This window comes from Crinia signifera, chromosome 7, assembly GCF_055691185.1.
Source record: "Crinia signifera chromosome 7, ASM5569118v1, whole genome shotgun sequence".
In the NCBI taxonomy this organism is placed as follows: domain Eukaryota; kingdom Metazoa; phylum Chordata; class Amphibia; order Anura; family Myobatrachidae; genus Crinia; species Crinia signifera.
The window spans coordinates 157,172,199-157,187,134 of record NC_139223.1 but is presented as its reverse complement, the minus strand read 5'-3'; the positions used below and the strand labels follow the sequence as shown (position 1 = coordinate 157,187,134).

The 14,936-nt window shown below is 41.1% G+C and overlaps 1 protein-coding gene across 5 annotated transcripts in view; it reads right to left on the bottom strand.

Moving 5' to 3' along the window:
- Positions 1–14,936, bottom strand: part of GALNT13 (polypeptide N-acetylgalactosaminyltransferase 13) — a 291,999-nt gene that overhangs the window by 16,620 nt on the left and 260,443 nt on the right. The gene's annotated exons all lie outside the window — the stretch shown is intronic.

Genomic DNA, 14,936 nt, shown 5'->3' with positions numbered 1-14,936 from the left:
ATTAGGAGACTCTATACATGTTTTAACAAAAGTGAGTAGAAATGTATGAAAACCTGAATCATATTTCTAAATTATGTGGGGTATTCATTGTTTCTTGTTCTTTCTAATTTTAGCAAATAACAGGATTTAAGTACAGTATTTAATTACAGCCGTTTTTTTCCCCCGGAAACAGCTGGGATTCACGTCTGCAGATCCGGCTCTTTGAAAAGCCAAATCTGCTTTTGGAGAAACGGACGCTAAATTTTTGAATTAGTGTCCGTTTCCGCAGAATAACCCTATGGATCAAGTCATATTGTGGATATTTTTGATATGTCAAAGTACCTTTAGAATATTGGCAATACAGTTAATACTGTAGCATTATATTGGTGATTTTATAGCATGCAGAAGTTGGGTTGAATTTCCCGAAATGGTAAATAAAAAAACATCCAAAACACTCCAGATCCAAACCTATCCATCTCCCAAATCCAAAGCTACAGTAATTTACAGTATGTGCCTAATAAGGTTGCCAAATAGCCTTTAATAATTCCTGGAATGATTGCGTATAGTGGAGCAGCAGAAGTTCTAAACAATGGCTGTAGAGGGACTTCCTGCTCGGGTAGAGTGAATATCGTAAGCTGTTGGAACAGATTCAAAGCTCCCTACATCAGGGCTACAGGGCCGGTGCTATCACTAGGCAGCCCTAGGCAGCTGCCTAGGGCGCTGGCCGCTGGAGGGCGCCCTTTTTCAGCCCAACATTTAAATGCTATACTATAATGATTTACTTGTGGCAGCAGGTCCCTTGTGGTTTCCAGGGGTGGGGGATTGGGGACAAGCGCCCCAGCAGTCATCCAGCATCTGCCCGGCCCTCACCAGCGGTAGCGCTGACGGCGCTATGGAGCCTCCGGCAGCAGCAGCGCTTCACTGCTAGCAGCAGAATCAGGAAGCGCCGCTGCAACCATCCAGCATCCGCACAGCCCTCACCAGCAGTAGCGCTGACGGTGCTATGAAGCTGCCGGCAGCAGCAGCGCTTCACTGCTAGCAGCAGAATCAGGAAGCGCCGCTGCAGTCATCCAGCATCCGCCTCGGCCCTCACAGCGGTAGCGCTGTCGGCGCTATGGAGCTGCCGGCAGCAGCAGCAGCAGCGCTTCCCTGCTACCATCAGAATCAGGAAGCAGCGCTGCCACTTTCCCACCAGCAGAAGCAGCGGCAACCTGGCAGATGGCATCGGAGAAGGTGTCAGCAGTACTGCCAGCGGTAAGGCTACCTAAGTTGTAGGTATCACGATGTGCTGTTGGGGGTGGGGTTATGAAATTGCTAATAAGAGTGGCTTTAAAAGTATGTGGGCAGTACATGTATTGATGTATGTACTGTAAATATGTGTGTGTGTGTGTATGTATGGAGGTAGTGTATGTATGAGTGAGGGAGAGTGTGGATGAGGCAGTGTATGTATGAGGGAGGCAGAGTGTGGATGGATGTATTTATTTATGTACTGTATGTATATCATATTTGCAGTGTGACCAGCAGGTGAGGATGTCTGTGGTGCCCAAGCACAGCCACCTGCAGGGGCTGGACATTACATTGGTGCAGCTGTACCTGCCTGTCAGCAGATATCTTATTGGAGGGTTATTTAAAATTTCCTGGATGTCATTTTTGCGAATTGCTGTTTAGACAGTAGCAGGGTGTCAAGTGTGACTTATTATCCAGCTGCTGTTATTTACTAAATGTGCCTTTATTTCACTGTTACTGCATTAATTGAAATGGCTGTGATACGTGTGGTGATTGGCCCTTATTCAGATCTGATCGCAGTATACATTTGTTCTCAAAATGGGCAACACCATGTGCACATGTAACATGTGCAGAGAGAGTTAGATTTGTGTGAGTTATTTTGTTTTGTTTCTGTGCAGTATAAATACTGGCTGCATAATTTTTACACTGCAATTTAGATTTCAGTTTCAACACACCCCACCCAAATCTAACTCTCTCTGCACATGTTACATCTGCCCCACCTGCAGTGCACATGGTTTTGCCCATTTTGAGAACAAATTTGTACTGCGCCCAGATCTGAATAAGGGCCATTGTCTCTACTCCCTACCGTCCACGTCTCCTTAATCCCTCCCAGCAGCCCTGCGTCTCTGTCAAAGCCCTGCCACCCGGTATCTTATTTCCTCACTATGCCATCCCTACGCCCCATCTCTCTATATCCTCCCAATACCGCCCTGCTTCTCTCTATCCCGTCCCTAACGCCCAGCTCCTCTCTATCCCCTTAGTACCATCCTGCTCCTCTCTATCCCCTCAGTTCTGCCCTGCTCCTCTCTATCCCATACCTACCAGCCTGCCCCTTTCTATCCCCTCACTACCGCCCTGATCCTCTCTATCCCCTCACTACCGCCCTGATCCTCTCTATCCCCTCACTACTGCACTGCATCTCTCTATCCTTTCCCTACCAAACTGAATCTCTCTTTCCTTTCCCTACCAAACTGAATCTCTCTTTCCTTTCCCTACCAAACTGCATCTCTCTATTCCCTCCCTACCTTTCTGCATCTCTCCGTTCTGCATTTTCCTATCTACTTGCCCCTAAGTGGGAAAATGTGAGGGGGGGGGGGGGGGGTGGTTGGCAGAAGTTTTGCCTAGGGTGCCAAGAAACCTTGCACCGGCCCTGCAGGGCTAGGTTTCAGCCTCCCGGACTTTCTGCCCCCTCTACAGTGACAAAAAAGAGCCAAACATTGTTCTGAGAATTGTGCATTTTAAAAGTTTTTCATTTTATTGTAATTTTTTTTTTTTATGAATTCATTTAATTCAACCCCCCCCCTTCCTGCTCCTAGCCATTCTCCCCTTGTTTCCTAGTATAGACTATGGGGGTATTCAATTCTGGATGCTATTTCCGCCAGCTGAAATAGAGGCCGTCGCCTATTCAAGGCTACCGTTTCCTACAGCAATGAAGGCAGTTTCTAACAAAACAGATCCAACTTTAAAAGAAGTCGGATCTGTTTTGTCAGAAAGGGCTGCGGATTGTTGAATTCTCTGGCATTTTTGCCAATCTGTTTCTGTTTTCACCAATCCTCACACTTTCCCACACTCGGAACATTGGATTCCGACTTTTTTTAGTTGCAGTCGAGAGAAATGAAAATGGCCTAGGATTCGGGACAGTCGGAATCCCATATTGAATGCCCTCCCCTAAAAATGAAAAAAAAAAAGTAAATCCAAGTCTTCAATTTACAAAGTGCAAATCGAGAAATGAAGATAATCAACAGCCAATCAAGCAATATGAGGCTATGTGCACCATGGTGAATTCTGAGGTGCGCAATGACAAGTTTTGAAATGCGATGTCACTGTAACTAGCATGCATGAACTATGCAGTCATTTGATCGATGTTCACCTTGTCAACATTCATAATATCAACACCAGAATGATGAAATGGTAACATCATTGGCATTGTACATGTTGACACATGGAAACTGTTAACACCGACAAAATAAAAATGGTATGTTTAGGGTTATGGAAACTACAGAAACAGATTGGCAGCATTGTGACTACGTCAATATTATGAATGACAAAATGGTCGCTGTCGACCTACTCTATAGTTGATGACCTAATTTACCAAACCTTGAGGTAGATGTACTGTATGAAGCAGTGATAAGGGAGGAGAAGTGAGCCAGAGGAGAAGTGGCCCATGGCAACCAATCAGCTGCTCTGAATAATTTTATACTATGCAAATTATAGATGTTACTTCAGTGCTGATTGGCTGACATGGGTCACATCTCCTCTGGCTCACTTCTCCTCCCTTATCACTGCATCATACATCTACCTCACCGTTTAAAGGGCTGAGATACTAGGGCCCCAGCTAGCCATAGCCAATGTGCCATGAAGAGGACAGTAAACACATTTTTTCTTTGTATATTGAATGATACTAATGGTTTACCACTTTGAAGTCTGTATCACAAAATAATTGACTGTTGGTTAAAATAAAAAACATATCCTGTGTATAGCCGGATAAAGCACCACCGTTCTCTGCAGCCAAACTAACAGCTGAGGGCTTCAGAAAACATCCAATTAGGACAGGTAAAGAGAAGGAGAACTGGAGCTCGCTGCGTATATTTTTCTATCTCCATTTATCCCGGGTACTGTTTTTTTTTTGGCTGTAACATTGTTGATGAATGGACATTTCAGATGTCATGTCAGTTTTCACATCTCAATGCATACTGCTGAGTAAGAAGCCTCTGCAACTATATTTACCACGAGCAAGGAACGTTTTCCCAGGAATAATAAAACCTTTCTCAATGGCTCCATCTAATGGTCGGATTGATGTTAGCACAATCACACATCACAATTGTGAACTGGTATCATTATCACCACATTTAAAGTGAAGGGATAGAAGGAATTTCATATTATCTACAGAAGGCAGCAGTTATGTGTCCAACAGTCTTTGTACATAGGTCTGTGTCAGAAACCTGATTTATGTATGGAAAATATTATCTATCTATCAATCTATCTCTGTCTATAGCTATATCTATCGATTTATCTACGTGGGAAACTTACTAAGACAGATCTATTTCACATAGGATAGACCTAGACAATGTCGAACTAATGACCTGTCGAACTAATGACCTTTCAACCTAGAACCATGTTGACCTAGACCCATGTCGACCTTTTCCCATGTCAATCTAATGGTGTTGACCTAATGACTGTCAACCATAATGCTGTAGACCAAATGATCCCAACCCCTATCTGTATATCTATATCTATTTAGTGCTAAATCTATCTTTTTATCTATCGTTATCGTATTTATCTATTGTTATATCAAATGTATTTATAATTATATCTATCTATCGATCTATTGGTATATCTATATCTATCTGTATATCTATATCTATTTAGTGCTAAATCTATCTTTTTACCTATCGCTATCGTATTTATCTATTGTTATATCTATGTATTTATCATTCTATCTATCTATCTATCTATCTATCTATCTATCTATCTATTGGTATATCTATATCTATCTGTATATCTATATCTATTTAGTGCTAAATCTATCTTTTTACCTATCGCTATCGTATTTATCTATTGTTATATCTATGTATTTATCATTATATCTATCTATCTATCTATCTATCTATCTATCTATCTATCTATCTATATCTATCAGTATATCTATATCTATCTAGTGCTAAATCTATCTTGTTATCTATCTATCGCTATAGCTATCATCTATCTATCGCATTATCTATCTAATGATATATCCATCTATTCTTCTATCTATCTATGGCTACATCTACTTATCTATCTATATATCTATCTATCATTTATCACCATATCTATGGCTATATCTATCTATGTATCTATTGCTATATCTTTCTAACTATATATATATATATATATATATATGACGAAGTCATCCGTGACGAAACGCGTTGGGGCGTGTCTTCCCGACCTTGTTGATTTCTATACACATCTCCGTCTGGTGCTCCTGTTGATCCTGCAGCCGCGGTCGCTGTACCGCTGAATGGTCTCGCCTAAGACGCTCCCTGATAACACCTATCGTTGCTGAGCCGTGAGAACCGCTGATTCGATCTAAAAGCCTGTTTTGGTGATATGCTGATTTCAAGTTTCTAACATGTATGTGAGCTGCTTATTTTTTACTCAGTAAAAACTGACATTTATATTCACATGGTGCGCTCCTTCTTCTTTCTTTTGCATGCCTGTACCGTTGGAGGCTAGAGCAAGTCTCCCATGAAGTTGAGCGGCACCAACATCTATATAATTCTGGACGGAGCTATAAATATTTCAGACGGTTTGCGCAGTTGGTATTTTGTATGTATATATATATATATATATATATTTGTCTATCTATCTATCTATCTATCTATCTATCTATCTATGAACACTGATTTTGCTCATAAAAAATGTCAAATAAATAAACAGGTCAGTTAGTAAAATGAGAATTGGTCGGGCTCTGAGTACGTATACAAGGGCGAGCACAGTCTGTGCGTATTCTGAAAAAAATAATAAGTAAATTAAGATCTTGTCATCTGCAAATTTAGAATCTAATAAGGTGCTGATTTAATCTTCTTGAAAAACATCTGACCCACATTCTCTAAATCGATATCGATGAAGCTGCAACATAAGTAAGAGCAGGCATTGATTGGCCACTAATGAGTCATTTGGGAATTGTATTGTCCTGAACTTGTCCCCCGATGCTTCCTGCTGAAAAGGCCTCTGGGAAACGTCACTAGTGTGGCAGTACACGAGCAGGGAAAAGTCACGAAGTGTGACGTTATTATTTATATTACAGTATTTGTTACATATCGTTTATATTTCACTTACTGTAGCTGTCTGCTTAATCTAGATTTCTGTACAATAAACTGCTGTCTTTAATTACACTTCTCCAGTAAAAGCATTGAGGTCTTTGATTCAGCTTTTAATTTTGACTGTAACATACATCTGTGAACAGTGCATCATAATGGTTCTAGGGCAGATGTAGTTCTTGGCTCATATTTTATGCTTGCCGTCAGAACTACAGCCATTACTTATTCCTACTATTGATTTTCATCATTGATATTTAATCATTTTACTTACAGTACTTTTTTTTGTATCATGTTTTATATATTCTGTTCAAGGCTAAGGGATTACTGTTAAGGATATAAAGGATTGGCCATTTTGACTAAATGCCAGAGCGGAGACCCAAATGGCAGGGGCGGAGGCAAGAAAGAGGATGACATGATTAAGCCATGCCCCTTTTCCACAAAACACTGGCTTTCCTGGGAGGAGGCAGGGCCAAAATGATGTGAAATTACGTGATATGCGTCTTTTTTGTCCCGCCCCTGCCCAGACAGCCATATATTCCAGCATCTGTCTTGGCTGGGAAGGGGGTGCGGTGGCCCTGCAGAGCACATGCAAGAGACTTGGGCACCTTCCTAGGGGGGACGAAAGGAAGACTCTATTTTCGAGTGGAGTAGGCATGAACGCTTAATTTGGAATAAGTAATGTATTGTTTACCCCCTTTTGTAGCGGGCGTTTGCATGTCTGTGTATGTATCATAGAGAAGAAAGTGCAAAGGGGAAATAGATCATGTGTCATAATGCAAATATTAAATATCTAACTGTTTAGACAGTGATCCCAAAATAGGACTTATTGACACTAGAAGACAAATAATCATATTCTGTTGCAGTGTTGGGCATTAAAACTTTAATCCATCTAAAAGCTTTACAATCAATGGTGGATTTAGATCTCAAGGGGCCCAAGGCAAGATACTGGTTTGGGGGGAACAAATGTCAGAATTTGGCCACCATCCCACAGAGCCACATGCTTGTAGAGGCCAGGCATAGGAGTAGGGTTACCACCTCATCCCTTTAATTCTGGACGCATATTAATTACACAGGTTCTGTGGCTGGCTGACTTCAAGACTCCATTTCACCTGGTTTTCAGTACTCGATACAGTACAATTCAATTTTTACTGTTGCCATGGTTACTGTTAGTTTGTGAAATAATGTTGCTTCAATGCCATTTACCTTTTGTGCTGCAGAGCAGCTGTTAAAAAATGGCTGCAGAAAAATAAACATCATTGCAAATTATTATATTAGGCCAGGGGTGGCCAAACCTGTCCTCAAAAAATACCAACAGTGCATGTTCGACAGGTCACTTGTGGCTCTATAGTAGGAATGAATGGCGCATGTATGAAAATGTGACAGTTAGTAATGACCAGACCTCCCAACATGACCTGTTCCAAGAGGGACACACCGCTCTGTTTCTGGACTTCTCTCTTCATGTATGATTGCCATCACCTGTGTTGAAGCACCTTTCTAATCCATAAACCTGTTCAACACAGGTGATGATAATCATACATTAAGAGAGAAGTCCAGGAACAGAGCATTGTGCCTCTAATAAACATAAAAATATAGTAATGTCTTTGCTATCTGCCTATCTGAAATCCAACCTGTGCAAAATGAAGAATAAAGACCACATACTGTAGCCATCACATCAGACGTGCCCTGCTGTTTCACAGGGGAAATGCTTGGACAAAAGTGCTAACCTGTACAGGAGGGTTGTCATAGTAATTATAGGTGGGCCCACCAATCACATTGATAGATTCGAATTGCTCAATTAAAGCACCTCTCAGAATTCAAATGTTCTGTTAGCTGGGTTCTATTAACCATCGCTATTGTATCAATGTTGTGATGGTAATAGTTTCATCAGTGATGTACATTGCATTATCTCATGAAAAATGACACGTATGATATTGTCTCACAAGAGACTGCACATACAGTATTAACGGCTATGGGTCACTAAGTCGACAGTGTCTAAGTCGACAGTCAAAATGTCAATCACAATTGGTCGACAGTCAAAAGGTCAACACATGAAAAGATTGACATGCATTAGATTGACATGATCAAAAGGTTGACACAAGCAAAAGGTCGACATGGAAAAGTTTGGAGATAGGTCGACATGGATGCCGCAGAAGTGCACCATGTCCCCTTGCTTGTCTCACCCCACTCTACATGCTTCGGGCACGGTGCCTACCTGCGCTTGGCACACTATTATATTCTCCCTCTATGCCCACTGGTGATGGTAAAGTATGGAAATTTTGGTTTTAAAATAACCTCATGTCAACCTTTTTCCATGTCGACCCCTGTCATGTCAAAATGTTGCTTATGTCGACACTTTTGACTGTCAATTTAATGCATGTCAACCTTTTGGCTGTCGACCTAGACACTGTCAACCCAATGACCACATAATGTATTAACATAATAAGTAAATGATTAGAAAACGTGTGTGACATAGTATTACTGTGATTCCAATGTCATCATATTCAAATGATTCTCTATGAGAGCAGATTCTCATACTTCAGCATATTCTTTTAACATACTGTAGGGTCGGTTCCTCAAGGTGTCCTAACAGCTCAGGTTTAAATGGTATCCAAAACTCGCCCCAGCACTGATGTTATAATCAAATTGACTGATATACTAAATTAGTCACCTGTGCTTATACATAGATATCCTTTAAACCTGGACTTTTAGGGTACTTTGAGGAATGAGTTTGTGAATCACTGCCATAGGGTCAATAATCTACTATGTTCCCAACCATGGTCCTCAGGGTGCACTAAAGGCCCCATCCAACGGAGCAGGCTGAGATCGGGCTCAAATTGGATGTGTCTAACATCCAATCCAATGCACGGTTCGGCATCGAATCAGACCTGGAGATCATACGTGCTGCTCGTATAACCTCCATGTTGGGCCCCCTACTGGCAGCAGAGCTGAATAAATGTATTCCATGCGATCCTGCCACCCAGGAGGGTCCTGGGTGGCTGGAGGGGGGCGGGGGGCTTTGTGACGTCAGCCTGTTCCCCAGCCCCCCGATGTGCAGCATTGCATCTCCTCTCCGGGCTTCTCCCTTAGAGGCAACTTCAGAAGTCTGTAAGTATGGTGAGGGATAGGATTATTTTCGTGTCCAAATATTGTATGACTAGGAGTCGAAATCACTGGTTTTGCCTTGGACCTTCAATCTGAGGAACTCCAGGGTGCCATAGCACACAGTTTGGGAACCACAGTTTTGTTGGAGCACGTGATCTGGCAGACTCTTTCCTTACACACATACTGAAAACACACCTCCCAACTCTTGTATTTTTAAAATGTGGACCTGCGGCGCCGAGAAGGGGCATTGCTACATGCCAGATAGGCATGGCCCCATGTAGAGGGGCATAGCCTGGTGCTGCGCAAACCTTGATTTCGAGGTGTGCCCAGCCCACGGCTCCCTCCCTGCACTCCCACTCTCCCTGCACTGAAAAGATGCGCACAGCAACCAAGGTCCAACCAGGATTATCCCTTCTTTTAACATGGGCCAGAATGCCGGGTTGCTAGACCCGGGTATTTTTAGATGTCCCTTTCACACCAAATGTTGACCCAGGTCGACCAGGCAACAACCCGGGTCGGATTCGGGTTATTTTTTTGCGATGTCAAAGTTGTATAAGTGCAGCGGGTTTGGCATGTTCTGGTTTCACCTAATGTATGTAACATTCATATTTAATGGCATTTGCATTTTAAATATATTTAACAACACCCTAAAGTAAGACTACATAAAATACAAAACTGATGGTTATTTCTAACTGGTTAATAATATAATTATTTTGTCTGTTAGGAGCATCTGCAGTAAGACTACTGTAAATTCCTCAATGAGGACAACGAAGAAGGCCCAATATACACAGCGGTGTGACAGATGTGCTGTTCTTGACATTCATATAAGCTGGTTGTAGATGCAATCCTCAATGGGGCTAGTCACTGTGGACTCTATGGCATTTCTCTTCGGCTGGTTAGTGGTTTAGGTTCAGCACCATTTGTTATATGGTACAAGTATTGTATGAAGACAGAACAGCAGGCATTACATGCTTCTATTACAGTTATTGCTTGCTATCTGTTTTCTGTAGGAGGCTCAGATCCTCTGGGCAGATTGTATCATCAATCACTGCCCATCCTTTTGAATTAAACATTATATATTTTTTTTCTTTGTTCTGCTAATGTTGTTTGCTTGATTCGTATATATATATATCTTCAATTTCTGCATTTGATTTATGGATAGCTTAGGAGTTAGCATTTTATTTGTATTAACCTCTGGTCAATTTTATAAAGACATATGACATTTTTCTTATAATGGAATTCTATAATATTGGAGTACTATGTTCTGCTCCTAGAAAAAGAGGATATTATACCTGAAAACGTCGGTTTTACTTTCACCATTTGTTTATGGATAAAAGTATTTAATAGTTACCACGTCTCCGAGTGCTGCTTCTTCCACAAGCTGTATAATATATAAATATATATATACCTACATGTGTGTGTGTGTGTTTGTGCATCTTATTGTGGAAATGTTAACTTCACTTCTATATAACTAGACACATGGGAGTAAATGTAATAGGGTGCACGAATCTGGAGGTTCTGGAGATTGTCCATATTGACCATATTTTTAAAGCAGCAATCATTTACAAGGCAATACCAAGGTGGTAAATAATTGCTGTTTTAAAAAATATGCCCATTCTGGGAGAAACTACGACAACTTACAGCTTCTTGCACCCTATTATATTTACTTAGTGCTTAATTAAAATACTGGACTAATATACTTCCATATAAAGCTATTAACCACACTGCACCAGCATATATCTCTTTACTTATCACAAAATATCTCCCATCTCGACCACTCCGCTCTGCACAAGATTTGCGTCTCTCTTCTGCACGGATCACTAGCTCCCATTCGCTATTACAGGACTTTCATCGGGCTGCTCCCATCCTATGGAATCCCTTTCCACGCACAATAAGACTCTCCACTAGCCTCCAAACGTTCAAGTGTTCCCTGGAAACTCACCTCTTCAGGCAAGCCTGTCATATTTAAGTTCCACACGCATATTATATAGCTTCCCTTCTGGACTTGTAACTTGGTGGGACTGCTATGCTATTACTGGTGCCTGTCCTTGTGTTTCCCCCCTATATCCCTATAGATTGTAAGCTTTCAGCAGGGCCCTCCTACCTCCAAGTCTGTCTGTTCTTACCCAGTTTTTTTAATCTCTGTTTACAATTGTAAAGCGCACCGAAATCTGCTGCGCTATATAAGAAACTGTTTATAAATAAATATGCCAAACTGGTATGTGAAACAGTAACCGGTAATGTCAACAACCAAAGTATTGACACCAAAATGTCCGTAGTTAACATGGTTATAATGTTGACATCTTAAATGTTGACAGAAATATTCAATATGGGTAAAATGCCTACAGTACACGTGAAAGGTTGGCATTCCTAAAATTTCAACATTAGTATTAAGGTAAGGGTTACATTAAATGTAAGGGCTAGATGTGAGGTTACATATAGGATTTAGGGATAGAGATACCTGAAAATCAGAGTGCCAGAATTCATGGCTTGGTCAACATGTCATCGGACATTATGAAGATGTCGACATGTTAAAAGTCGACATTATGTCAACAATCTCATGTCCACACAACGGACAGCTCTTATTGCAAGAGCTGTCCGTTGCAGTACTAGTGCATATGCGATTAGTAAGAATGCAGTAGCTGGTGGAGGGGGGCGGTGGGTGATACAGCATTCCGCCCGTAGTTAGCATTGCTATAGCTACTGTAATGTTGTAATATGGTAATGCAGCCTGAGGCATGGGGTGGAAACATGGCGTGAAAACGCTTGCATGTCCAGGCATTTTTCGGTGGGTCTCTACTGTCAGCGATGACCACTTTCCTCCTGGTTCTTGAGCAGATTAGTGGAAACCATAGACTGGCACAGGCTGAAATAACTTTTTGATTGTTCAGTTTTGTAAATGGATCTGCGAGTACTAATACATCGCTGTTTACAATGCATTCACAATATTGAAAGAGATGTGTCTTCTCTGTCAGGGATATGGCTTTCTCTATGCGGTCTACTGATTAGCGATCCATGCGGAAATAGGCCTGTGTTTGGGTCCCTCCCAGTGGTGTAACAATGGCACTGCAGCCAAAGCGGTGGCTTGGGGGAGCTGGCGCTATGGGGGTGCATTCCACTGGCTTTGGCCATCCATATGGAATGTCCATCCAAAAATGTCCAGCGCCTTGAAGGAAACAGATTCTTGAGGTCCTACTGGAAAGATGGATTTCCCTACCCTAAAATTGCAGTAACTCCTGTCAATGAGTATGAAACCCTCTGCAATGAGCCTTTAGGTAAAAGACGGGGTGGTGCAAAACTTCTAGCTACGCCATTGGGCCCTCCTAAAAAACCTAAACCTAAAAAAAAATTAAGATGTTCCATGTTTTCCATGTCAAGAGTACAAATATGTAAATGTCCCTTTGTGCAAGAGATACTGTAAATTTTCTGTGCAATTTTTTTGTTGTTTATACAAGTACCTTGGTGTGCTTCCATTATACACTGTCAGAGCGATACAGGCTGTAGCAGCATTTCATATTGTATGTCACTTGCTCTACAGTTCTATTTCCATGGTACAGCCCTTGTCTTATTCAATGCTAACTAAAATACCATAAGGGGAGAGAGGATGACCTTATAGAAAGGTCAGCTCTAATCTTTTAAACCATGACAATAGAGAAAAGATACAGACAGGAAACACTTTCTGGTATGGGATCTAGGGATATTTGTGTGAGGCTTTCATTTTATATTAGTAATACAAATCATAACACTAGAATATGGTGTCTGTATTTAATACCTGGCACTGCATCTCAATGTCACTAGCAGTCACTTGAAGCAGTACATTTTTATACACGGTGCCTTTATTTTCCCACTGCACCTCATACGAACAATTACTAGCATAATCAATCAATCAATCAACTTTATTGGCCATGTGTGCTTGCGCACACTAGGAATTTTTTGTGGAATTACAGTGCAGCATCAGCAGGGATAAGGAGGGGGGGAGGCATTACATACATTACATTAAGACATTACATGCAGGGACGACATGCCCACCGAGCAGCACAGCGCCTAGGCGTGTGTGTGTTACTATATACATATATTTATATATACTAGCTAAGCCCGAAGAAGAGCAGCGTGATATGATATTTGTGGTCTGAGAGTGTGTCTGGTGCCAATATTTGTCAAAGACTTTGTGACAAAACACTTTCTTCATACTGTTCACAAAGAGGTATGTATGAATGGATAGAGAAGTTCGAAAAAAGGTTGCACAAGTGTCAGCCATGAAGAAGGAGCCGGGCACCCATCCGCGCCCATGACTGGTGAGAACATGAGCATGTACGTGAACTGATTCTGTTCGATAGCTATATACATATATACAGATATACATACACACAGTTGATTAGCATACCTCCCAATAGTCCCAGTTTAAGCAGGAATAACCATATTTTCTGAACCCAAAGGATGTTTGACCTATTAAATTGAGTGTTTAGTTTTGAATAACCTTTGCCATGGAAATCAGGGCTCTGGCATTGTCAAATTATGGGTGGAGCTTATTTGGTTACCATTTTGCTTTTTCAAGTGTTGTTAAGTATAGATACATATAGATAGATAGATAGATAGATATGAGATCAGTGTATGTTATGGAGGCAAGGCCAGTACTATTAATGAAAACAATCATCTGGAAAATACAATAGTTCCACCACAAATTCTACAACTACAGAAGACAGAGAGGGCAACAAAGGGAGATTTAAATTTGATCAAGGTTCCTACCTAGGTTGATACACATAGTAGCATATAATATGACAGCTCCTATTACTTAGACAAGATGCAACAAACAGGAGACCCAAGGGAGTCACCTTCCACCCCAGCCATTGTGTGTGACCTTAAGGATGTAGCAGCCATCCTAGTCTATAGGCCCCTGCCAAATGGGGTGCATCCAATAAAAAGTCTCTTTAAAACTAGGTTTTCTGGGGGAAAAAATTCTAAAGATGTTTGATCCATTTTGCATGTGCACCTTTGGCGGGAAGATCATAACATTTTCTATGTACCAAATTATGAGGGGTCATATGAAACCACCCAAAAATGAGCCCAATATCAAAGATCTGGAAAAAAGCTCCTATACTTACATGCTATAATATGTTATTTTAAAAGAAAGTTAAATCTTTGTCAGAAAATAACCAGGTCATATTCACAAAGGCGTTTATTTACTAAGATGAGGGTTCTAGTGAAGATGGGATGTTGCGATGGGCAACCAATCAGATTCTATTAGAAGGTGCTACATAAATAAAAAGTAGATTCTGATTGGTTACTATGGGCAATGTCCCATCTTCAATAGAACATTTTAGTAAATAAACCCCAAAGTGAGTCATCTGTTAAATACTGATTTTTAGACCAATTTTAAGAAATAAATATATACACGTCTTATGAATGAGAAAGTCTCTTTGTTTGTCTGCGATAAACTTGGAAACCACTGAGCTGATTGTGATGCATTTTTTAACGTTGTGCAAGTCATTTTCCCAGACAGGTTCTAAGCTATTCTTATAACAATCGGTCATTGGGTTGCTGTGGGCGTGG